We start from the raw sequence: 26,664 nt of genomic DNA, 5'->3' as shown, positions 1-26,664 counted from the left end.
GCAACGTGTACTGCGACCGCCACGCAGGCACAACAAGTTAAATTTAAGGGAACCTGTCCCCCCCCCCCCAGGCGTTTGTTACTGAAGGAGCCACCTTGTGCAGCAGTAATGATGCAAAGGGAAAAAGTGCCTCTTTTCGTGGTGCTCCTTGCAGATGCTGAACCTAACACTTATGAAATGTGTCCCCTCACAGCGTTCAACCGTCCGGTAGGTGGAACTTTCCTTTGTCATGTGACGCAGCACAGCCGTCATTTTTACCCCCTTGGCGCCGTGCGCCGCCTCCTCAGCGTTGTTTGAATCTGTCCCGGAGCCTGCGCTGTTAGGTTACCCCTTGGCCATGCACACATTTCGCGCTGCCTGTCTTCTGACATCATTTGCTGTCAGGCTGGCTGCGCCTGTGTGTGTGCGCTGTCCGAGATTCAGCCTCGCAGTGTCGTGTAATGTAATCCCACCGCGGGCCTGGGATCCGTGGCCATGCGCAGTGCATATCCTCGCCTCTCACTCCCCTCCCTACGGCTTCTAAAGACTGTTCGGTGTCAGCTGATCCCTAATAGCATGCCACGGCCGTGACACCGCACAGTCTGAAGAAGCCGTAGGGAGGGGAGTGAGAGGTGAGGATATGCACTGCGCATGGCCACGGATCCCAGGCCCGCGGTGGGATTACATTAGACGACACCGCGAGGCTGAATCTCGGACAGCGCACCCACACAGGCGCAGCCAGCCTGACAGCAAATGATGTCGTCAGAAGACGGGCAGCGCAAAATGTGTGCATGGCCAAGGGGTAACCTAACAGCGCAGGCTCCGGGACAGATTCAAACAACGCTGAGGAGGCGGCGCACGGCGCCAAGGGGGTAAAATTGACGGCTGTGCTGCGTCACATGACAAAGGAAAGTTCCACCTACCGGACGGTTGAACGCTGTGAGGGGACACATTTCATAAGTGTTAGGTTCAGCATCTGCAAGGACCATAATTAAAAGAGCTAAGTTTACCTTTTCCAGCATTAGTGGTGTACACGATGGCTCTTCCAGCTACAAACGCCTGGGGGGGGGGTTAAAGGTTTCCTTTCAACTTGCTCCAGTGCAGGCTTCGGCCTACACTCCGCTCCCCCTGCTCCTCCTGCTGACCCTGGGCTCTAACACCGCCAGTTGGGGCCCAGATGTGCTAGCTGCACAGAGAAAAACAACTCGCCAATGTGTCAGTGGGGTTCAGCACCGCCAGCTGTTCCCCTGCTGTGCAGCCGGCAACGTGTCCTGCGACCGCCACGCAGACACAAGAACTGAAATTGAAGGGAACCTGTCCCCCCTCCCCCAGGTGTTTCTATGTTTTACAGCCACCTTGTACAGCAGTAATGCTGCATGTGTGCAAGGTGGCTCATAAACGTATTCTCCTCGCACATGTGGAACTGAAAACACGTCTAAAATGTGTCCTCTGTGTGACCATTTAACCATCCCGGTGGTGTGACTTTCCTTTGTAATGACACGCTGCAACCCCCTTGGTAGCGCTGCCCGTCTTCTGGCATCATTGTTTGGCTGCCTGCGCCTCTGCGGCCGCCCTGACCCACACAACGCCCCTCGTTGTCTTATTTATTGGGACTGCGAGGGTGTGATTGACGGGCATGATCAGTGCATCAGTTCGCCTGTCCCTCATCTCCTTCTGCCTTCTGCGGACTGTGCGGCTTCATGGCCGTGGCATGCGATAAGGGATCAGATGACGCCGCACAGTCTGAAGTGGGTGTAAGGACCCGAGTGTGAGAGGCGAACATATGTGCTGCGCCAGGCCCTGAATCCCAGCCCCGCAGTGTTTTAACAATGTTAAGACACTGCGGGGCTGGGATTCATGGTCATCGCGAACCGCACCGGCCGACATTAAATGATGCCAGAACATGGGCAGCGCTAACAGCGCTAGGCCAGGGGATCACACGACAGCGCAGACTCCTGTACAGCAAATAACAACGCTCAGGAGGCTGCACCCAGCACCAAGGTGGGATTCTTGACATCTGTGCTGCGTCTCATTACAAAGGGAACTCGCGCCTCCAACACAGATTGACTGTTTAAAGGGCTAAATGTTATACGTGTTTCATTCAGCGTGTGCAAGGAGCGAAATTAAAAGAGCAACCTTTGACTTGTGCAGCACTACTGCTGCATAAGCTGTGGCTCTTCTACTTTGTAACCCCTGAGGGGGGGTTAAAGGTTACCTTTGAAATTGGTTCAATTAGGCTTCGGCCTACACTCTGCTCCCCCTGCAGAGCCCTGGGCTCCAACACCGCCAGTTGGGGCCCGGTACTGCTAGCTGCACAGAGAAAAACACCAGCCAATGTGTCAGTGGGGTTCAGCACCGCCAGCTGTTCCCCTGCTGTGCAGCCGGCAGCGTGTCCTGCAACTGCCACGCAGGCACAACAGACCCAAAAGCTGCCGCCAGTGCAGGCTTCGGCCTACACTCTGCTCCATCTCCTCCTCCTGCTGACCCCGGGCTCCAACACCGCCAGTTGGGGCCCGGTACTGCTAGCTGCACAGAGAAAAACACCAGCCAATGTGTCAGTGGGGTTCAGCACCGCCAGCTGTTCCCCTGCTGTGCAGCCGGCATCGTGTCCTGCAAAAGCCACGCAGACACAAGAACTGAAATTGAAGGGAACCTGTCCCCCCTCCCCCAGGCGTTTGTACGTTTTAAAGGCCACCTTGTACAGCGGTAATGCTGCATGTGTGCAAGGTGGCTCATAAACGTATTCTCCTCGCACATGTGGAACTGAAAACACGTCTAAAATGTGTCCTCTGTGTGACCATTTAACCGTCCCGGTGGTGTGACTTTCCTTTGTAATGACACGCTGCAACCCCCTTGGTAGCGCTGCCCGTCTTCTGGCATCATTGTTTGGCTGCCTGCGCCTCTGCGGCCGCCCTGACCCACACAACGCCCCTCGTTGTCTTATTTATTGGGACTGCGAGGGTGTGATTGACGGGCATGATCAGTGCATCAGTTCGCCTGTCCCTCATCTCCTTCCGCCTTCTGCGGACTGTGCGGCTTCATGGCCGTGGCATGCGATAAGGGATCAGATGACGCCGCACAGTCTGAAGCGGGTGTAAGGACCCGAGTGTGAGAGGCGAACATATGTGCTGCGCCAGGCCCTGAATCCCAGCCCCGCAGTGTTTTAACAATGTTAAGACACTGCGGGGCTGGGATTCATGGTCATCGCGAACCGCACCGGCCGACATTAACCCCTTCATGACCCAGCCTATTTTGGCCTTAATGACCTTGCCGTTTTTTGAAATTCTGACCAGTGTCCCTTTATGAGGTAATAACTCAGGAACGCTTCAACGGATTTTTAATTTTTATTCTGTTAAACCAGAGAGTTATGTGACACAAAATAGTTAATAAATAACGTTTCCCACATGTCTACTTTACATCAGCACAATTTTGGAAACAATTTTTTTTTTTGCTAGGAAGTTATAAGGGTTAAAATTTGACCAGTGATTTCTCATTTTTACAACAAAATTTACAAAACCATTTTTTTTAGGGACCACCTCACATTTGAAGTCATTTTGAGGGTTCTATATGGCTGAAAATACCCAAAAGTGACACCATTCTATAAACTGCACCCCTCAAGGTGCTCAAAACCACATTCAAGAAGTTTATTAACCCTTCAGGTGTTTCACAGCAGCAGAAGCAACATGGAAGTAAAAAATGAACATTTAACTTTTTAGTCACAAAAATGATCTTTTAGCAACAATTTTTTTATTTTCCCAGCGGTAAAAGGAGAAACTGGACCACGGACGTTGTTGTCCAATTTGTCCTGAGTACGCTGATACCTCATATGTGGGGGTAAACCACTGTTTGGGAGAACGGCAGGGCTCGGAAGGGAAGGAGCGCCATTTGACTTTTTGAATGAAAAATTGGCTCCAATCTTTAGCGGACACCATGTCATGTTTGGAGAGCCCCCGTGTGCCTAAACATTGGAGCTCCCCCACAAGTGACCCCATTTTGGAAACTAGACCCCCCAAGGAACTTATCTAGAAGCATAGTGAGCACTTTAAACCCCCAGGTGCTTCACAAATTGATCCGTAAAAATGAAAAAGTACTTTTTTTTCACAAAAAAATTATTTTAGCCTCAATTTTTTCCTTTTCACATGGGCAACAGGATAAAATGGATCCTAAATTTTGTTGAGCAATTTCTCCTGAGTACACCAATACCTCACATGTGGGGGTAAACCACTGTTTGGGCACATGGTAAGGCTCGGAAGGGAAGGAGCGCCATTTGACTTTTTGAATGAAAAATTATCTCCATCGTTAGCGGACACCATGTCGCGTTTGGAAAGCCCCTGTGTGCCTAAACATTGGAGCTCCTCCACAAGTGACCCCATTTTGGAAACTAGACCTCCCAAGGAACTAATCTAGATGTGTGGTGAGCACTTTGAACCCCCAAGTGCTTCACAGAAGTTTATAACGCAGAGCCGTGAAAATAAAAAATGTGTTTCCTTTCCTCAAAAATATTTTTTTAGCCCAGAATTTTTTTATTTTTGCAAGAGTAACAGGAGAAATTGGACCCCAAAAGTTGTTGTCCAGTTTCTCCTGAGTACGCTGATACCCCATATGTGGGGGTAAACCACTGTTTTGGCACACGTCGGGGTTCGGAAGGGAAGTAGTGACGTTTTGAAATGCAGACTTTGATGGAATGCTCTGCGGGCATCAGGTTGCGTTTGCAGAGCCCCTGATGTGCCTAAACAGTAGGAACTCCCCACAAGTGACTCCATTTTGGAAACTAGACCCCCAAGGGAACTTATCTAGATGTGTGGTGAGCACTTTGAACCCCCAAGTGCTTCACAGAAGTTTATAACGCAGAGCCGTGAAAATAATAAATGTGTTTCCTTTCCTCAAAAATATTTTTTTAGCCCAAAATTTTTTATTTTTGCAAGAGTAACAGGGGAAATTGGACCCCAAAAGTTGTTGTACAGTTTCTCCTGAGTACGCTGATACCCCATATGTGGGGGTAAACCACTGTTTGGGCACATGCCGGGGCTCGGAAGGGAAGTAGTGACGTTTTGGAATGCAGACTTTGATGGAATGGTCTGCGGGCATCATGTTACGTTTGCAGAGCCCCTGATATGCCTAAACAGTAGAAACCCCCCACAAGTGACCCCATTTTGGAAACTAGACCCCCCAAGGAACTTATCTAGATGTGTGGTGAGCACGTTCAACCCCCAAGTGCTTCACAGAAGTTTACAACGCAGAGCCGTGAAAATAAAAAATCATTTTTCTTTCCTCAAAAAAGATGTTTTAGCAAGCAATTTTTTATTTTCACAAGGGTAACAGGAGAATTTGGACCCCAATATTTGTTGCCCAGTTTGTTGTGAGTACGCTGATACCCCATATGTGGGGGTAAACCACTGTTTGGGCGCACGTCAGGGCTCGGAAGGGAAATAGTGACATTTGAAATGCAGACTTTGATGGAATGGTCTGCGGGCGTCACATTGCATTTGCAGAGCCCCTGATGTGCCTAAACAGTAGAAACCCCCCACAAGTGACCCCATTTTGGAAACTAGACCCCCCAAGGAACTTATCTAGATGTGTGGTGAGCACTTTCAACCCCCAAGTGCTTCACAGAAGTTTATAACGCAGAGCCGTGAAAATAAAAAATAATTGTTCTTTCCTCAAAAATTATGTTTTAGCAAGTAATTTTTTATTTTTGCAAGGGTAACAGGAGAAATTGGACCCCAACAGTTGTTGCCCAGTTTGTCCTGAGTACGCTGGTACCCCAAATGTGGGGGTAAACCACTGTTTGGGCGCACGTCGGGGCTTGGAAGGGCGGGAGCACCATTTGACTTTTTGAACGCAAGATTGGCTGGAATCAATGGTGGCGCCATGTTGCGTTTGGAGACCCCTGATGTGCCTAAACAGTGGAAACCCCTCAATTCTAACTTCAACACTAACCCCAACACACCCCTAATCCTAATCCCAACTGTAGCCATAACCCTAATCACAACCCTAACCCCAACACACCCCTAACCACAACCCTAACCGCAACACACCCGTAACCCTAATTCCAACCCTAATCCTAACCCTAATCCCAACCGTAACCCTAATCCCAACCCTAACCACAACTGTAACCCCAACACACTCCTAACCCTATCCGTAACCCTAACCACAAGCCTAATCTTAACCCTATTTCAAACCCTAGCCCTAATTCCAACCCTAACTCTAATTCCAACCCTAACCCTAAGGCTATGTGCCCACGTTGCGGATTCGTGTGAGATTTTTCCGCACGATTTTTGAAAAATCTGCAGGTAAAAGGCACTGCGTTTTACCTGCGGATTTACAGCAGATTTCCAGTGTTTTTTTGTGCGGATTTCACCTGCGGATTCCTATTGAGGAACAGGTGTAAAACGCTGCGGAATCCGCACAAAGAATTGACATGCTGCGGAAAATACAACGCAGCGTTTCTGCACGGAATTTTCCGCACCATGGGCACAGCGGATTTGGTTTTCCTTAGGTGTACATGGTACTGTAAACCTGATGGAAAACTGCTTCGAATTCGCAGCGGCCAATCCGCTGCGGATCCGCGGCCAATCCGCTACCGATCCGCTGCGGATCCGCGGCCAATCCGCTGCCAATCCGCTGCGGATCCGCGGCCAATCCGCTGCGGATCCGCTGCCGATCCGCTGCGGATCCGCTGCCGATCCGCTGCGGATCCGCTGCGGATCCGCTGCCGATCCGTGGTCGATCCGCTGCGGATCCGCGGCCGATCCGCTACCGATCCGCGGCCGATCCGCTGCGGATACGCTGCCAATCCGCTGCGGATCCGTGGCCAATCCGCTGCCAATCCGCTGCGGATCCGCTGCCAATCCGCTGCGGATCCGCTGCGGATCCGCGGCCAATCCGCTGCCAATCCGCTGCGGATCCGCTGCCGATCCGCTGCGGATCCGCTGCCGATCCGTGGCCGATCCGCTGCGGATCCGCGGCCGATCCGCTCTGTGTGCACATGCCATAACCCTACCCCTAACTCTACCCGTAACCCTAACCCTACCCCTAACCCTACCCCTAGTTCTAACCCTAGTTCTAACCCTAACCCTAGTGGAAAAAAAAAAAATAAAATTATTTATTTTATTATTGTCCCTATGGGGGTGATAAAGGGGGGTGGTTATTTATTATTTTTTTTATTTTGATCGCTGTGATAGAACCTACCACAGCGATCAAAATGTACTTGTAAGGAATCTGCCGACTGGCAGATTCGGCGGGCGCACTGAGCATGCGCCCGCCATTTTCCAAGATGGCGGCGCCCAGCGAGGAGACGGCCGGACACCGGGAGGATCGGTAAGTATGAAGGGGTGGTGGGGGGGTGGATCGGAGCACAGGGGGGGTGATCGGAGCACAGGGGGGGGGATCTGAGCAAGGAGGGAGCGGACAGGAGGACGGGGGAGCCGGCAGGCGGACGGAGGGGACCGGACCCCATAACGGAGGACTGGGGGGGCGATCGGTGGGTGTGGGGGGGTCACTTTAGTATTTCCAGCCATGGCCGATGATATTGCAGCATCGGCCATGGCTGGATTGTAATATTTCACCAGTTTTTTAGGTGAAATATTACAAATCGCTCTGATTGGCAGTTTCACTTTCAACAGCCAATCAGAGCGATCGTAGCCACGGGGGGGTGAAGCCACCCCCCCTGGGCTGAAGCACCACTCCCCCTGTCTCTGCAGATCGGGTAAAATGGGAGTTAACCCCTTCACCCGATCTGCAGGGACGCGATCCCTCCATGACGCATACGCTGCGTCACAGGTCGGGAAGGCACAGACTTTCATGACGCAGCGTATGCGTCAAAGGTCGGGAAGGGGTTAAATGATGCCAGAACATGGGCAGCGCTAACAGCGCTAGGCCAGGGGATCACACGACAGCGCAGACTCCTGTACAGCAAATAACAACGCTCAGGAGGCTGCACCCAGCACCAAGGTGGGATTCTTGACATCTGTGCTGCGTCTCATTACAAAGGGAACTCGCGCCTCCAACACAGTTTGACTGTTTAAAGGGCTAAATGTTATACGTGTTTCATTCAGCATGTGCAAGGAGCGAAATTAAAAGAGCAACCTTTGACTTGTGCAGCACTACTGCTGCATAAGCTGTGGCTCTTCTACTTTGTAACCCCTGAGGGGGGGTTAAAGGTTACCTTTGAAATTGGTTCAATTAGGCTTCGGCCTACACTCTGCTCCCCCTGCAGAGCCCTGGGCTCCAACACCGCCAGTTGGGGCCCGGTACTGCTAGCTGCACAGAGAAAAACACCAGCCAATGTGTCAGTGGGGTTCAGCACCGCCAGCTGTTCCCCTGCTGTGCAGCCGGCAACGTGTCCTGCAACTGCCACGCAGGCACAACAGACCCAAAAGCTGCCGCCAGTGCAGGCTTCGGCCTACACTCTGCTCCATCTCCTCCTCCTGCTGACCCCGGGCTCCAACACCGCCAGTTGGGGCCCGGTACTGCTAGCTGCACAGAGAAAAACACCAGCCAATGTGTCAGTGGGGTTCAGCACCGCCAGCTGTTCCCCTGCTGTGCAGCCGGCATCGTGTCCTGCAAAAGCCACGCAGACACTTGCTCTTGTACCTTCTGCTCCCCATCCTGGTTCCAGTACCGTCAGCTGGTTCCGGGCAGAGCCTTTGGCTTAGGTGCCTCCCTCTGGGTATCCGAGTTCCACCAACGTCAGGTGGTCCTTGGTAGTGCTTTCAGGCACGGGTACCTCCTGCTTAGTAACCGGGTTCCAGTAACGTCAGCTGGTCCTCGGTAGTTCCATTGGCTCTTGGACCTTCGGCTACCCATCCAGGTTCCAGCACCGTCAGCTGGTTCTCGGCAGTGTCTTTTGCTCTTGTACCTTCTGCTCCCCATCCTGGTTCCAGTACCGTCAGCTGGTTCCGGGCAGAGCCTTTGGCTTAGGTGCCTCCCTCTGGGTATCCGAGTTCCACCAACGTCAGGTGGTCCTTGGTAGTGCTTTCAGGCACGGGTACCTCCTGCTTAGTAACCGGGTTCCAGTAACGTCAGCTGGTCCTCGGTAGTTCCATTGGCTCTTGGACCTTCGGGTAGCCATCCGAGTTCCAGTTCCATCAGCTGGTTCTCGGCATTTTCTCAGCCTTCTTGTACCTTCTGCTACATTTCCAAGTTCAAGAGACTAAACACGATGACCCGGAAGACCACCCCTAAGATGACAACGACACCAGAGACGACAACCACCGTGATGACGACGACCCTGGAGACGATGACCCCGAAGACCACCCCGATGACGACGACCCCGGAGACGACGACCCTGAAGACCACCCCGATGACGACGACCCCGGAGACGACGACCCTGGAGACGACGACGACCTGGAAGACCGAGAAGCAGAAGAACAAGAGGCTGCAGAACAAAGAGCAGAAGAACATTAAGCATAACACTAAATATCAGAGCAAAAAATATTATCTAAATTATAAGCAGAAGAAGACTAAGCAGTGTATGGGGGTGAGTCCGTTCCTCCTCGTGGTGCCCCTGGATAAAGCCTGATGCTGCAGGCCAAACTGAACGCGGACAAATGTAACTCTTTTGTGACAGGCAGAACGGAAGGTGTAATCTTCAAACTTTTATAGATAACAACTACGGGAATGCCTGTCACAAATAAGAATATGATGAAGAAGTAGAATATGATGAAGATAATAGTAAAATAAAAAGAATATGAACAATGTAACCAAAAAAATAATAGGTAGAAGATGAAGAAGAAGATGAATAAGGTGAAGAAGTTGATGTCAAAGAAGGTGATGATGAGGATAATGAAGAAGAAAGTGTGGGAGAAGTAAAAAAGAAGGTGAAGGGCGTGGAAGTAGTGAAACATCAATATCTGACAAAATAAAAAAAAAAATTAACATAGTCAAAATCTTTCTACCGCCGAACGTCATAAAAAAACCCCAAAATCCTGCTATTCTATTACATTGGGCTAAACCTCTGAGCCTTTAATGTCTCCGCCACGTCCCCCAATACATCCTACATTATTCTTAGTTGTTTTCCTTCATGTAGAATGAACCTACAAGTTTATAAAGGGTTTATTTTAATTCCGATATTTTCGTCCCATTGACTTGCATTGGGATCGGGTATCGGTATCGGATTGGATCCGATATTTTGACGGTATCGGCCGATACTTTCCGATACCGATACTTTCCGATATCGGAAAGTATCGCTCAACACTACTCACAATACATTTAGCAGTTATTACATGCTGTAGAGGTAGAGAGTGCAAGTTTCACCATGGCATAATGTGCAAAGGTTTAAAAAAGTTAGCCAAGGGATCTCTCTCAGACCAGCTGAAAAACGCCATGCTGTGGACATCACAAAACATTTAGCAGTTATTACTAGAAGTACAGATATAGAGTACAAGTTTCATCATTGCACAATGTGCAAAGGTTTCAAAAAGTACAAAACAATACCCATGTGGGGTATGCGTAGATGAGCAATAAGTACTTTGCAGAAGCAGGAGGAGGAGAAGGAGTTGATTTCCTGAACAAATGGTTTTGGATGATAAGGGATGAACATTAAGACAACTTCCAAAAAAACCATTTGGCCTGCATTTATGTTGGGTTGCTGTCATCCGTACGGCTTACCAAGTCAGAGGAAATTCAGCCCTTGTTCAATTTTAGAAGAGTCAGCCTGCCTGCATTTTCAATTGACAGCTGTGTGCACCTATCCATTATGATTGCACCTGCAGAACTAAAATCCGGCTCAGACAACACACTCACGGCAAGGCATGGCAGCACCTCCAAGGTGTACAAGGACAGGTCAGGCCAAGTGTGCAGCTTGGACAATCAATCCTTAATGGGCACTGAAGAATCAGGAAGGATGCTGGTATGGTCACTTAAGTAGTCCTTCACCATCTTGGTCAACTTCTCTTTCCTCATCATAGTTACACCCACAGATAGCCCTTGCTTATAAGATGGTCTCATGAAAATGGCCCAGTTGGTGGACATTTCATCCCCCTTGAATTGCACTTGGTGTTTGTGGCCATCCTCTATAAACCTTGTGGGTAAAAAGAGCAGTTACCTCTGCCACCAGTGTTGTTTGAGGGTAATCTTTCATCAAGACTTCCACTATGGCCCTCTGGGATGCATGCACTGATAATGACATGTCTGCCTCCGACATTGGAGAAGCAAATTTCTCCTGGTACCGTGGATCAAAAAAGGTGCACATCCAGTATTTCATGGTGGACAAAATGTCTTTCATGCAAGGGTCTTAGGAAAGGTATCTGGACATGAACTCTGCCATGTGTAGCAGACTAAAAAGAGTCAAACATTCAGTGTTCTCACCAGGATGAACAATTATCTATTCTCTCTTACAATGCATAGCCTCCTCCTCCTCCTTTTCCGGCCATCCATGTTGGACAGGCATGAAGCTGGGATTAGGAGTCCCTTCTGTATCACAGAGAAAAAAATCCTGTTCCTCCTTCTCCTGTTCCTCATCATTGCTCCTGTTCCTCATCATTGCCCAATGTGGCCTGTGAGTACTGTGTGAGGTTGCACTTAGTGGTATCAGCCACTGTACAATCTTGCTTCATGACAACCTGCTTGGCATTCAAAGCTTCCTCTTTTAGATTCTGCAGCGAACATTTTAGTAGACAGAGCAGTGGGATGGTTACCCTCATAATAGCGTCATCAGCGCTCACCATCTTGGTACAGTACTCAAAGTTTAGAGGGACCTCACATAGGTCAGCGATACACACCCACTTGGCAGTTGTTATGTGAGGGGGCTGAGTGTTACTCTGACAGGCATTGAGATGCTGGAATTCAGAGACTGCCCTCTTCAGTTTACTAAGATTTGCCAACATATGGAAGGTTGAATTCAAACGTGTGGTCAGGTCACAAATCAGTCGGTGACGAATCAAATCAAAGCGATGCTGCAGCGAAGCTAGACTGGCGAAAGCATGAGATGACTTTCAGAAAGGTGCACTGACACAGCGTACCTTGGTAAGTAGGTCAGGCAAGTCAGGATATGTTTTTAAAAACCACTGTACAACCAAGTTCAGCACGTGGGCCATGCATGAAACACATACAAGCTTGCCCAGCTTTAAAGCTGCCATCAAGTTATGCACATTATCGGACACAACAAGACCTGGTTGGAGGTTTAGCGGGGAGAGCCACTGATCAGTCTGTTCTTTTATTCGTTTCAACAGCTCAGCTGGCGTTGTGAGCTTTATCACAATGAGCTTCAGCAAAGCATTCTGCCGCTTCGCCAAGGCAGTGCTGCAGATTTCCCAGCTAGGGAGTGATGGGGAGGCTAGTTCCACTGAGGATGAGAAGTAGAAGGAGGAGGAGAGACTGGAAGTGGAATACAAAGAGACTGAAACCCTTATGGAATTTGGGCCCACTGTTCTTTGTGTGGGTAAAATGTGTGATATCCCAACCTCTGACACTGTCCGGACTCCACCAGGTTAACCCAGTGTGCCATCAGGGAAATGTATTGTCCCTATCCACAAGAACTTGTCCACATGTCTGTGGTTAGGTGGACCTTCCCTGTGACAGCGTTGGCCAGAGCATGGCTGATATTGTGTAACATGTGCTTATGTAAATTGGGGACTCAGTTCCCACAAGTCGAAATGGGCAATCTGGCAATGTGGGTGTCTAGCATTTGGGCCTGTGGGTGGGTGGCTGGATATTTCTGCTAAATGTCTGGGGCAGGGTCAACTGCGCTGGGACAGCTAAGTGGACATGGTGGCTGACTGTTGTGTGTGTGGAGCGCCCCCAGACGCAGGGCCGCGGGGTACTCGTTACCGGGCCTCTCAGTCTCAGTCCTGGGGTTGTCACGGTGGCTAGACCCGGTCCTTGACCCTGCTAAGGGGCGTCCAATGAAAGGTGTGATGGTGGTGCGTGGTGCAAGTCGCAATGAATAACGAGGACACAGGATTGCAGTCTCTTTACCTCTTTACTGAAGGCTTCAGGATCCACAATCCAGAGTAATGCTAACAGGGCTGGCTGAGACCGGCCGGTCCGAAGGCACATCCAGAGTTCCCTTTGCAGGTGGAAATCAGTGCCTACCTTCTAGCGCCTGTGTGTTGTAGTACCTCCCTGCTGAGCACCATGGGATAGTCCTCACAACTAGGGTTGAGCGACTTTCATTTTTTTAAGATCGAGTAGGGTTTTGGGAAACCCGATTTTGTCCAGAGTCGAGTCGAGTGCAGTCGGCCGATTATCGCTAAAAGTCGGGGATCGACCGAAACACGAAACCCAATGCAAGTCAATGGGGAAGCATAGTCGGCAGTGAGTGGAGGCCAGGAAAACACCTACAGTGCCCATTTTAATGCCAAAAACATCCATTCTTGTTTCTGAAGCTTGCCAATCTTAATTAACTGTATAATAATAGTTGGGCATAAGGAATTGGGGGAAAGTTGTGGGGGGAGTAGGGCTGGCTCAAGTTTTTCGTGGGCCCAGGAAATGCGGACTACGTCACGGCGGTGTTGCAGGGAAAGGTAAGTATTTAAAAGTTGCAAGTGCTGTGATCCTGAGCAAGCAGGGGGGGCCCACTCGTTCGCATTGCCACTGGCACAGGGCCCCTCAAAGTACGGCGGTGTGTTTGCATGGCGGGGGCGCCTCCCACCAGCAGCGACACTTTTGCGTACTCTGAGGGGCCCTGTGCCAGTGACGTCGCCAACGAGTATGCCCCCCCACCTGATGAAGGAACCTGCACTTTCATCTGCACCTTCCTCTTTGTCCCTGTGTAAGGTGGTATAACATGCGGGAAGGGGAACCTTACTTTCAGCAGGGTCAGATTCTGGCTGTGTAGAGTACAAGGGGAATGTAGTGGTCTAGGTCAATGTACCAGCAGACTCATTTAGCAGTGGCTGGGCAATGGGCAGGATGAGGAGGAAACAGATATAGGGCCAAAGAATAAAGTAGGCTACATGCAGTTCAAAATTGGTAACAGGACTAAACAGGCGGCATTGCTTTGTTCAGTGGAGTAGCAAACCCAAGAGCAGCAGACACTGTTTCAAGGGCCTAACCACACTAGTAGGCCAAATGCAGTTTAATATCTGATAGTATAGGGCGAAAGCCAGAATGTGGAAGCTCAGCTTTGTTCAGTTGAGGACAACACCAGGGAGGGGCAGACACCTTTAGTAGGCCGGAAAAGCCTATTGCATTTTTTAAAATGGTAATTTGGAGCAGAAGGTTGAAGCTCAGCTTTATTTAGTTGAGGGCAACACCAGGGAGGGGCAGAAGCCGTTAGTAGGCCCTAACCACCATTTTTTTTTTTTTTAAAACCACTTAATGAGAGCCGGAAGGTTGAAGCTCAGCTTTATTTAGTTGAGGACAACACCAGGGAGGGGCAGAAGCCGTTAGTAGGCCCTAACCACCATTTTTTTTTTAAAACCACATAATGAGAGCCGGAAGGTTGAAGCTCAGCTTTATTTAGTTGAGGACAACACCAGGGAGGGGCAGAAGCCGTTAGTAGGCCCTAACCACCATTTTTTTTTTAAAACCACTTAATGAGAGCCGGAAGGTTGAAGCTCAGCTTTATTTAGTTGAGGACAACACCAGGGAGGGGCAGAAGCCGTTAGTAGGCCCTAACCACCATTTTTTTTTTTTAAACCACATAATGAGAGCCGGAAGGTTGAAGCTCAGCTTTATTTAGTTGAGGACAACACCAGGGAGGGGCAGAAGCCGTTAGTAGGCCCTAACCACCAATTTTTTTTTTTTTAAAACCACTTAATGAGAGCCGGAAGGTTGAAGCTCAGCTTTATTTAGTTGAGGACAACACCAGGGAGGGGCAGAAGCCGTTAGTAGGCCCTAACCACCATTTTTTTTTAAAAACCACTTAATGAGAGCCGGAAGGTTGAAGCTCAGCTTTATTTAGTTGAGGACAACACCAGGGAGGGGCAGAAGCCGTTAGTAGGCCCTAACCACCATTTTTTTTTAAAAACCACTTAATGAGAGCCGGAAGGTTGAAGCTCAGCTTTATTTAGTTGAGGACAACACCAGGGAGGGGCAGAAGCCGTTAGTAGGCCCTAACCACCATTTTTTTTTTTTTTAAAACCACTTAATGAGAGCCGGAAGGTTGAAGCTCAGCTTTATTTAGTTGAGGACAACACCAGGGAGGGGCAGAAGCCGTTAGTAGGCCCTAACCACCATTTTTTTTTTAAAACCACTTAATGAGAGCCGGAAGGTTGAAGCTCAGCTTTATTTAGTTGAGGACAACACCAGGGAGGGGCAGAAGCCGTTAGTAGGCCCTAACCACCATTTTTTTTTTTTAAACCACATAATGAGAGCCGGAAGGTTGAAGCTCAGCTTTATTTAGTTGAGGACAACACCAGGGAGGGGCAGAAGCCGTTAGTAGGCCCTAACCACCATTTTTTTTTTTTTTAAAACCACTTAATGAGAGCCGGAAGGTTGAAGCTCAGCTTTATTTAGTTGAGGACAACACCAGGGAGGGGCAGAAGCCGTTAGTAGGCCCTAACCACCATTTTTTTTTAAAAACCACTTAATGAGAGCCGGAAGGTTGAAGCTCAGCTTTATTTAGTTGAGGACAACACCAGGGAGGGGCAGAAGCCGTTAGTAGGCCCTAACCAAAGTTGAAGGCCAAATGCAGTTTAATTTCTGATACTATAGGCCGAAAGCCAGAAGGTGGAAGTTCCGATTTAGACAGTGGAGGACAATTTGAATTAGGGACTGCAGACAGACTTAGTAGGCTGTCCCCTGTGGACCATGCATCCACCACATTAACCCATTGCGCCGTAATGGACACGTAATCTTCCGTGGCCATGCCTACAGGTCCATGCGTCTGTTGTCAGGTGCACCTTTGTACTCACAGATTGCCAGAGTGCATGGACAATGCGGTCTTCTACATGCTGGTGGAGGGTTGGGATGGCTTTTCTCGCAAAAGAAGTGTCGACTGGTTAGCTTGTAGCGTGGTACAGCGTAGTCCATCATGGCCTTATTAATAGTAAATAAAATATATAACTAGGCTCTATGAACTTTTAAATAGGTTCCAGGGGTACACGGGCAGCATTGGTGTGGTCAGTGGAGGAGTATTGCAAGTAGGGGCTGCAGACAGGCTATCAAAGGCCTAAAATAACAAACAGTAGGCAGTCATGGCAGTTTTACATCGGTTACATGGATACACAGGCAGGCACTCCAGGCAGCATTGTGCTCAGTGGAGGAGTATTGCAAGTAGGGGCCGCAGACAGGCTATCAAAGGCCTAAAATAACAAACAGTAGGCAGTCATGGCAGTTTTACATCGGTTACATGGATACACAGGCAGGCACTCCAGGCAGCATTGTGGTCAGTGGAGGAGTATTGCAAGTAGGGGCCGCAGACAGGCTATCAAAGGCCTAAAATAACAAACAGTAGGCAGTCATGGCAGTTTTACATCGGTTACATGGATACACAGGCAGCTAGGTGGTGAGTGGAGGAGTATTTAAAGTAAGGACCGCAGACAGGCTATCAAAGGCCTAACATAACAAACAATAGGCTCATGGCAGTTTTACAGCGGTTACATGGATACACGGGCAGGCAGCTTGGTGGTGAGTGGAGGAGTATTTAAAGTATGGACCGCAGACAGGCTTCGAAGGCCTAACACAATAAAATGGGCTGGCTGTAGGCACTTTAAAATTGGTTCCAGGGGTACACGGGCAGCAGTGGTCTGGTCAGTGGAGGCCTAGTGGAAGGAGGGACCGCAGACAGGCTTCGAAGGCCTAACACAATAAAATGGGCTGGCTGTAGGCACTTTAAAATTGGTTCCAGGGGTACACGGGCAGCAGTGGTCTGGTCAGTGGAGGCCTAGTGGAAGTATGGACCGCAGACAGGCTTCGAAGGCCTAACACAATAAAATGGGCTGGCTGTAGGCACTTTAAAATTGGTTCCAGGGGTACACGGGCAGCAGTGGTCTGGTCAGTGGAGGACTAGTGGAAGTATGGACCGCAGACAGGCTTCGAAGGCCTAACACAATAAAATGGGCTGGCTGTAGGCACTTTAAAATTGGTTCCAGGGGTACACGGGCAGCAGTGGTCTGGTCAGTGGAGGACTAGTGGAAGGAGGGAGCGCAGAAAGGCTTCAAAGGCCTAAAATAACAAACAATAGGCTCATGGCAGTTTTACAGCGGTTACATGGATACACGGGCAGGCAGCTTGGTGGTCAGTGGAGGAGTAGGGACCGCAGACAGGCTATCAAAGGCCTAAAATAACAAACAATAGGCTCATGGCAGTTTTACAGCGGTTACATGGATACACGGGCAGGCAGCTTGGTGCTGAGTGGAGGAGTAGTGCAAGGAGTGTCTGTCCCAGTACTCCCAAAATATAAATAGATGTTAATGTCTCGCAAAACAACCAAAACAAAAAAAAAGATGGCATACTTAGGTACAGGGGTGGGCTCATCTGCTGTGTTTCTGACATAGTAATTTGGCAGTAACTATTTAATGGTGCCAATATAGGACACAGACACAGACTACTTTAAGTTGCATCATAGATGTCTACAAATTTGTATTGTCAGTGCCAGACATTGAATGATGTCAGCGAATAGACTAAAGATTGGTGGAGCTGTGCGACATAATTTTGCACGTAGTACAGCCCAGTTTGAGCTGGGGTAGGGGGGAACTCTCTTGAGGCCGGCGGGACCGCCCCAGGGCCACTCATGTTACAACGGTGTGTCTGACGTTGGGTGCGCACCACCACCGCCAGAGACACTACATTGTACTATGAGGGACCCAGTAGCAATGCCGTCAACCAAAAGCGAGCACACCCACCTCTTCAGACAAACAGCAGTCTCACGGGTGCTTGCGCCAAGTCGCGATACCACGGCCCCGTGTGGGGAGTTTGGCCATTTAGGGAGGTGTAAACATGTCGTATGCTGTACAATCTGCAGCAGCAAATTAGACATTAGAAAAGTAATTCACAGGCAAGAGCTTTTCATAGGAAAGCTAGGTGTCGGCCGGGCAAGGTGGGGCAAAAGATTTTGAAATCCAGTTGTGGTTCATTTTAATGAATGTTAGATCGTCAACATTTTGGGTAGCCAGACGAGTCCTTTTTTCGGTTAATATTGACCCTGCAGCACTGAATACTCTTTCTGATAGGACACTTGCTGCCGGGCAAGCAAGCTCCTGCAATGCATATTCTGCCAATTCTGGCCAGGTGTCTAATTTGGAGGCCCAGTAATCAAATGGGAATGACGGTTGAGGGAGAACATCGATAAGGGATGAAAAATAGTTAGTAACCATACTGGACAAATGTTGTCTCCTGTCACTTTCAATTGATGCAGCAGTACCTGTCCTGTCTGCGGTCATAGCAAAATCACTCCACAACCTGGTCAGAAAACCCCTCTGTCCAACGCCACTTCTGATGTGTGCACCCCTAACACTCCTAGTCTGCTGCCCCCTGGAGCTCGTGTGAGAACGATCACGTGCGCTGTGTGCTGGGAATGCCTGAAGCAAACGGTCAACAAGAGTTGATTGTTTGGTTGCTAATATTAGTTCCAAGTTCTCATGTGGCATAACATTTTGCAATTTGCCTTTATAGCGTGGATCAAGGAGGCAGGCCAACCAGTAATCGTCATCGTTCATCATTTTCGTAATGCGTGTGTCCCTTTGTAGGATACGTAAGGCATAATCCGCCATGTGGGCCAAAGTTCCACTTGTCAAATCTCCGGTTGTGATTGGTTGAGGGGCAGTTGCAGGCAAATCTACGTCACTTGTGTCCCTCAAAAAACCAGAACCCGGCCGTGACACGCAACCAATTTCCTGTGCCCCCGTGAAAGTTTCCGCATTAAAAATATACTCATCCCCATCATCCTCCTCGTCCTCCACCTCCTCTTCGCCCGCTACCTCGTCCTGTACACTGCCCTGACCAGACAATGGCTGACTGTCATCAAGGCTTCCCTCTTCCTCTGGTGCAGACGCCTGCTCCTTTATGTGCGTCAAACTTTGCATCAGCAGACGCATTAGGGGGATGCTCATGCTTATTACGGCGTTGTCTGCACTAACCAGCCGTGTGCATTCCTCAAAACACTGAAGGACTTGACACATGTCTTGTATCTTCGACCACTGCACACCTGACAACTCCATGTCTGCCATCCTACTGCCTGCCCGTGTATCCTCCCACAAATAAATAACAGCACGCCTCTGTTCGCACAGTCTCTGAAGCATGTGCAGTGTTGAGTTCCACCTTGTTGCAACGTCTATGATTAGGCGATGCTGGGGAAGGTTCAAAGACCGCTGATAGGTCTGCATACGGCTGGCGTGTACAGGCGAACGTCGGATATGTGAGCAAAGTGCACGCACTTTGAGGAGCAGGTCGGAGAACCCAGGATAAGTTTTCAATAAGCACTGCACCACCAGGTTTAAGGTGTGAGCCAGGCAAGGAATGTGTTTCAGTTGGGAAAGGGAGATGGCAGCCATGAAATTCCTTCCGTTATCACTCACTACCTTGCCTGCCTCAAGATCTACTGTGCCCAGCCACGACTGCGTTTCTTGTTGCAAGAACTCGGACAGAACTTCCGCGGTGTGTCTGTTGTCGCCCAAACACTTCATAGCCAATACAGCCTGCTGACGCTTGGCAGTAGCTGGCCCATAATGGGACAACTGGTGTGCAACAGTGTCATCTGCCGATGGAGTGGTTGGCCGACTGCGTTCTGTGGAAGAGCTGTAGCTTCTGCAGGAGGACGAGGAGGAGGAGGAGGGGGTGCGAACGCCTACAGCCAACTGTTTCCTAGACCGTGGGCTAGGCACAACTGTCCCTAAATTGATGTCGCCTGTGGACCCTGCATCCACCACATTCACCCAGTGTGCCGTGATGGACACATAACGTCCCTGGCCATGCCTACTGGTCCATGCATCTGTAGTCAGGTGCACCTTTGTACTCACAGATTGCCTGAGTGCATGGACGATGCGCTGTTTAACATGCTGGTGCAGGGCTGGGATGGCTTTTCTGGAAAAAAAGTGTCGACTGGGTAGCTCGTATCGTGGTTCAGCGTACTCCATCAGGGCTTTGAAAGCTTCGCTTTCAACTAACCGGTAGGGCATCATCTCTAACGAGATTAGTCTAGCTATGTGGGCGTTAAAACCCTGTGTACGCGGATGCGAGGATAAGTACTTCCTTTTTCTAACCAGAGTCTCATGTAGGGTGAGCTGGACTGGAGAGCTGTAGATCGTGGAACTTTCGGGTGTGCCGGTGGACATGGCAGACTGAGAGACGGTTGGAGACGGTATTGTTTCCGCCGGTGCCCTACATGCAATATTTCCTCCTACAAAACTGGTGATTCCCTGACCCTGACTGCTTTTGGCTGGCAAAGAAACCTGCACAGATACTGCCGGTGGTGCGGAAAATGGTGGCCTTACAGTGACGGAAGGGATGTTGCGTTGCTGACTAGCTTCATTGGCCGAGGGTGCTACAACCTTGAGGGACGTTTGGTAGTTAGTCCAGGCTTGAGAATGCATGGTGGTTAAGTGTCTATGCATGCAACTAGTATTTAGACTTTTCAGATTCTGACCTCTGCTTAAGCTAGTTGAACATTTTTGACAGATGACTTTGCGCTGATCAGTTGGATGTTGTTTAAAAAAATGCCAGACTGCACTCTTCCTAGACTCTGATCCCTTTTCAGGGATTGCAGACTGAGCTTTAACCGGATGGCAACGCTGTGCTCCAACAGGTTTTGGCTTTGACACGCGTTTTGGTCCAGATACGGGCCCGGCAGATGGAACCTGTTGCGATGTTGATGCCTGCTGCGGCCCCTCCTCCACCTCCGCTTCTGAACTACTGCCGCCTGCACCCTGTTCCCCCAATGGCTGCCAATCGGGGTCAATAACTGGGTCATCTATTACCTCCTCTTCGAGCTCGTGTGCAACTTCGTCTGTGTCACTGTGTCGGTCGGTGGTATAGCGTTCGTGGCGGGGCAACATAGTCTCATCAGGGTCTGATTGTGGATCTGTACCCTGAGAGGGCAATGTGGTGGTCTGAGTCAAAGGAGCAGCATAGTACTCTGGCTGTGGCTGTGCATCAGTGCACTCCATGTCAGAATATACTTGTAATGGGCATGGCCTGTTAAATGTTTCACTTTCTAAGCCAGGGACGGTATGTGTAAAGAGCTCCATGGAGTGACCCGTTGTGTCGCCTGCTGCATCCTTCTCTCTTGTTGTAGTTTTTGCTGAGGAGGACAAGGAAGCGACTTGTCCCTGACCGTGAACATCCACAAGCGACGCGCTGCTTTTACATTTACCAGTTTCGGAAGAGGAGGCAAAAGAGCTAGAGGCTGAGTCTGCAATGTAAGCCAAAACTTGCTGTTGCTGCTCCGCCTTTAAAAGCGGTTTTCCTACTCCCAGAAAAGAGAGCGTTCGAGGCCTTGTGTAGCCTGACGACGAAACTGGCTCCACAGCTCCAGACTTAGGTGGAATATTTTTATCCCCACGACCACCTGATGCTCCACTACCACTACCATCATTACCAGCTGACAATGAACGCCCACGACGACCTCTTGCACCAGACTTCCTCATTGTTTTAAAATCTTAACCAAAGTAACTTTATTTGTTGCTATCAAACAACTTACACGGTGAGCTATAACTTCAGTATGATTTCAATATCCCTTAACAGGTTGGTGAGACCACAAGGAAAATCAGGCACAATGTTACACACTCTGTTTTCTGTGGCACAAAATCACAGAGATGACACACACGCAGGACTGTCACTCAAGCACTAATGTCAATATTAATCTCCCACCTAATTTATTTATTTTTTTTTCTCAGGGAGACTTTAGAAACCAAATAATATTAAAAAAAAAAAAAAAAAGGCTTTCTATGGCCCACAATTAGAGAGAGAGAGGTGGCACAACCAGGAGTCAAGACTGGCGCACAAGCTGAAAGGGCAATATTACTCTCCCACTGTTTTTTATGTTTTTTTTGTTTTTTTCAGGGAGACTTTAGAAACCAAATAATATTAAAAAAACCAAAAAAAAAAAAGGCTTTCTATGGCCCACTGAATGAAAGGGAGAGAGGTGGCACACCCAGGAGTCAAGACTGGCACACAAGCTGAAAGGGCAATATTACTCTCCCACTGTTTTTTTATGTATTTTTTGTTTTTTCAGGGAGACTTTAGAAACCCAATAATATTTAAAAAAAAAAATAAATAGGCTTTCTATGGCCCACTGAATGAGAGGGAGAGAGGTGGCACACCCAGGAGTCAAGACTGGCACACAAGCTGAAAGGGCAATATTACTCTCCCACTGTTTTTTTAGGTTTTTTTTTTTTTTTCAGGGAGAATTAGAAACCAAATAATATTAAAAAAAAAAAAAATAGGCTTTCTATGGCCCACTGAATGAAAGGGAGAGAGGTGGCACACCCAGGAGTCAAGACTGGCACACAAGCTGAAAGGGCAATATTACTCTCCCACTGTTTTTTTATGTATTTTTTGTTTTTTCAGGGAGACTTTAGAAACCCAATAATATTTAAAAAAAAAAATAAATAGGCTTTCTATGGCCCACTGAATGAGAGGGAGAGAGGTGGCACACCCAGGAGTCAAGACTGGCACACAAGCTGAAAGGGCAATATTACTCTCCCACTGTTTTTTTAGGTTTTTTTTTTTTTTTCAGGGAGAATTAGAAACCAAATAATATTAAAAAAAAAAAAATAGGCTTTCTATGGCCCACTGAATGAAAGGGAGAGAGGTGGCACACCCAGGAGTCAAGACTGGCACACAAGCTGAAAGGGCAATATTACTCTCCCACTGTTTTTTTATGTATTTTTTGTTTTTTTCAGGGAGACTTTAGAAACCCAATAATATTTAAAAAAATAAATAAATAGGCTTTCTATGGCCCACTGAATGAGAGGGAGAGAGGTGGCACACCCAGGAGTCAAGACTGGCACACAAGCTGAAAGGGCAATATTACTCTCCCACTGTTTTTTTATGTATTTTTTGTTTTTTTCAGGGAGACTTTAGAAACCCAATAATATTTAAAAAAAAAAATAAATAGGCTTTCTATGGCCCACTGAATGAGAGGGAGAGAGGTGGCACACCCAGGAGTCAAGACTGGCACACAAGCTGAAAGGGCAATATTACTCTCCCACTGTTTTTTTAGGTTTTTTTTTTTTTTCAGGGAGACTTTAGAAACCAAATAATATTAAAAAAAAAAAAAAAAAAAAAAAAATAGGCTTGCTATAGCCCACTGAATGAGAGATAGCACACACAGCAGTGGCACACAAGCCCTTACTGAGGCCAATATTTTTCTCCCACTGATTGATGTAGTGTTTTTGTGTTGAGGTAGAATTTAGAACACAAATCACGGAAAAAATAAATAGGCTTTCTATGGCCCACTGAATGAAAGGGAGAGAGGTGGCACACCCAGGAGTCAAGACTGGCACACAAGCTGAAAGGGCAATATTACTCTCCCACTGTTTTTTTATGTATTTTTTGTTTTTTCAGGGAGACTTTAGAAACCCAATAATATTTAAAAAAAAAAATAAATAGGCTTTCTATGGCCCACTGAATGAGAGGGAGAGAGGTGGCACACCCAGGAGTCAAGACTGGCACACAAGCTGAAAGGGCAATATTACTCTCCCACTGTTTTTTTAGGTTTTTTTTTTTTTTTCAGGGAGAATTAGAAACCAAATAATATTAAAAAAAAAAAAATAGGCTTTCTATGGCCCACTGAATGAAAGGGAGAGAGGTGGCACACCCAGGAGTCAAGACTGGCACACAAGCTGAAAGGGCAATATTACTCTCCCACTGTTTTTTTATGTATTTTTTGTTTTTTTCAGGGAGACTTTAGAAACCCAATAATATTTAAAAAAAAAAATATATAGGCTTTCTATGGCCCACTGAATGAGAGGGAGAGAGGTGGCACACCCAGGAGTCAAGACTGGCACACAAGCTGAAAGGGCAATATTACTCTCCCACTGTTTTTTTAGGTTTTTTTTTTTTTTTCAGGGAGAATTAGAAACCAAATAATATTAAAAAAAAATAAATAGGCTTTCTATGGCCCACTGAATGAAAGGGAGAGAGGTGGCACACCCAGGAGTCAAGACTGGCACACAAGCTGAAAGGGCAATATTACTCTCCCACTGTTTTTTTATGTATTTTTTGTTTTTTTCAGGGAGACTTTAGAAACCCAATAATATTTAAAAAAAAAAATAAATAGGCTTTCTATGGCCCACTGAATGAGAGGGAGAGAGGTGGCACACCCAGGAGTCAAGACTGGCACACAAGCTGAAAGGGCAATATTACTCTCCCACTGTTTTTTTAGGTTTTTTTTTTTTTTCAGGGAGACTTTTGAAACCAAATAATATTAAAAAAAAAAAAAAAAAAAAAATATAGGCTTGCTATAGCCCACTGAATGATAGCGCACACACAGCAGTGGCACACAAGCCCTGACTGAGGCCAATATTTTTCTCCCACTGATTGATGTAGTGTTTCTGTGTTGAGGTAGATTTTAGAACACAAATCACGGAAAAAATAAATAGGCTTTCTATGGCCCACTCAGTGAGAGATGGCACACACAGGGATGGCACTGTAGCAGAAATGCCAATCTTAATCTCCCACAAAAAAAAAACAAAAAAAAAAAAAAACTGTCCTACAATTACTATCTCCCTGCAGTAATGTAAGCCAGGTATGGCAGGCAGCAATAGGAGTGGACTGATGCACAAATTAAATAAAAAGTGTGGACAAACAAAAAAGATAGCTGTGCAGAAAGGAAGGAACAAGAGGATATGTGCTTTGAAAAAAGCAGTTGGTTTCCACAGTGGCGTACACACAGCAATACAGCTATCACGGAGCCTTCTAGGGCAGCCCAATGAGCTACAGCGCTGAGGGGAAAAAAAAAAAAAAATAGCTTCCACTGTTCCTGCACACCGAAGGTGGTGTTGGACAGTGGAAATCGCTGCAGCACAAGCGGTTTGGTGGTTAGTGGACCCTGCCTAACGCTCTCCCTGCTTCTGATGAAGCGGCAGCAACCTCTCCCTAAGCTCAGATCAGCAGCAGTAAGATGGCGGTCGGCGGGAACGCCCCTTTATAGCCCCTGTGACGCCGCAGACAGCAAGCCAATCACTGCAATGCCCTTCTCTAAGATGGTGGGGACCAGGATCTATGTCATCACGCTGCCCACACTCTGCGTTCACCTTCATTGGCTGAGAAATGGCGCTTTTCGCGTCATTGAAACGCGACTTTGGCGCGAAAGTCGCGTACCGCATGGCCGACAAGCACAGGGGTCGGATCGGGTTTCATGAGACGCCGACTTAGCCAAAAGTCGGCGACTTTTGAAAATGATCGACCCGTTTCGCTCAACCCTACTCACAACTGTTGTGTCTGTTTCTGATGTTCTTTCTCACAACTTGTATCTGTTCTGATGTTCTTCTCCGTCCCCCAGATGATATGGCTAGGACGCACCCGTATAATGGGTAGGCCTGGAGTTCTTCCGGGACCCTAGCGTCACCCCTCTCCCACAATTGCCCCCTATGTCTGCTTAGGTGATTTAGGTGAGACAGCCAACTTAAAGTCAACTGACCTGCCGCTGTTTGAAGTACTGCTTGGACCCCAATACTTCCTCGGCGTTCCGGCCACCGGCTACGCGCCTCAGTAGGATGTTGCCACGATCTTAAGGCACGACTCCTACTGGTTTATCTCCTTTTTGCTGCGATCTCGTTTCTCACTTCTCCACAATAAACCTCGCTTCGTTTCCTTTTTTAAGATGCCGCCGCATTCGAGTGCAGGCGCAGCTCCGTAACGTTCTGTCCTGTTCGCTAGGTCACTGCCAGGATCCCACCCCTGACAGGGACCCCCCTGAATCTTCTCCCGCAACACCCTCTGCCACAGGATGTTGCCTGGATCCAACCCAGTCAGCTTCTGACTATCTTCCTATGCAGCCCCCAGTTTTACCAGATTGTGAGGAGTGGCCTAATACATAGAACCCTTTGCTCCCCCTGGTGGCCAGAGTGTGAAGTGTAATGTGTGACTGTGATACCTGGTCAGGTGAACTCCTTTAGTGCCATCAGACGTACCATCACTCCCCTTAGTGGCGGAGCGTCAGTACTGCAATGACCAGGACTCTGGGGAGCTGCATGTGTGCAACCACTGATTGTGGGTAGGATGCATCAGCACCTGGTTTATGGTCAGCAGATTGTGAATGCTGTAACACACGGTAAGGGGAAGTACGTAGTTTCACCCTCAAATACAGATTAGGTACCCAGGCATTCCGCCCACCTAGTGTGGTGCTTGGCTGCCATGTGCTTTTCCATGCCGGTGGTGCTCAGGTTGGCAGTGTTCTTACCTCTTCTTAGCTTGGTTTGGCAGATGCTGCAAAGTACAGTTGTTTTATCTGAAGGACTTTCAGAAAAAACTACTATACAGGGGAACAATGCACCCTTGTCCTCTTATCTAGCTGAGTAGGCGGGCTTTGTGGATCAGTTGATCGAGTTCTACCTCTGGGCAAACCACTATCTCTTCTTGCCTGTTTTCTTGCTATGGATCCATCCCTCCCTGCATTGCTGTGCTCGCTAGGCATGAACCGTGCCAGATTGGATCAGTAGCGTCACATCGGCTTCCAATTCCTCAGTCTGATCCTCATTCTGAGCTGTTATTTGAGGCTCACCTGATGGCAACTGTGCCTCATGAATATCCTCCTCTTCTTTAGACATCAATTGACTTTCCAAAATGTGCCTTTCTCCTGGCAGTGGGTGCTCAAATGTTTGGGCATCACTGCACCCCACCTCCTCATGATCCTCT

Source organism: Ranitomeya variabilis, chromosome 1 (genome assembly GCF_051348905.1).
Source record: "Ranitomeya variabilis isolate aRanVar5 chromosome 1, aRanVar5.hap1, whole genome shotgun sequence".
In the NCBI taxonomy this organism is placed as follows: Eukaryota; Metazoa; Chordata; class Amphibia; order Anura; family Dendrobatidae; genus Ranitomeya; species Ranitomeya variabilis.
This window is presented reverse-complemented; position numbering follows the sequence as displayed.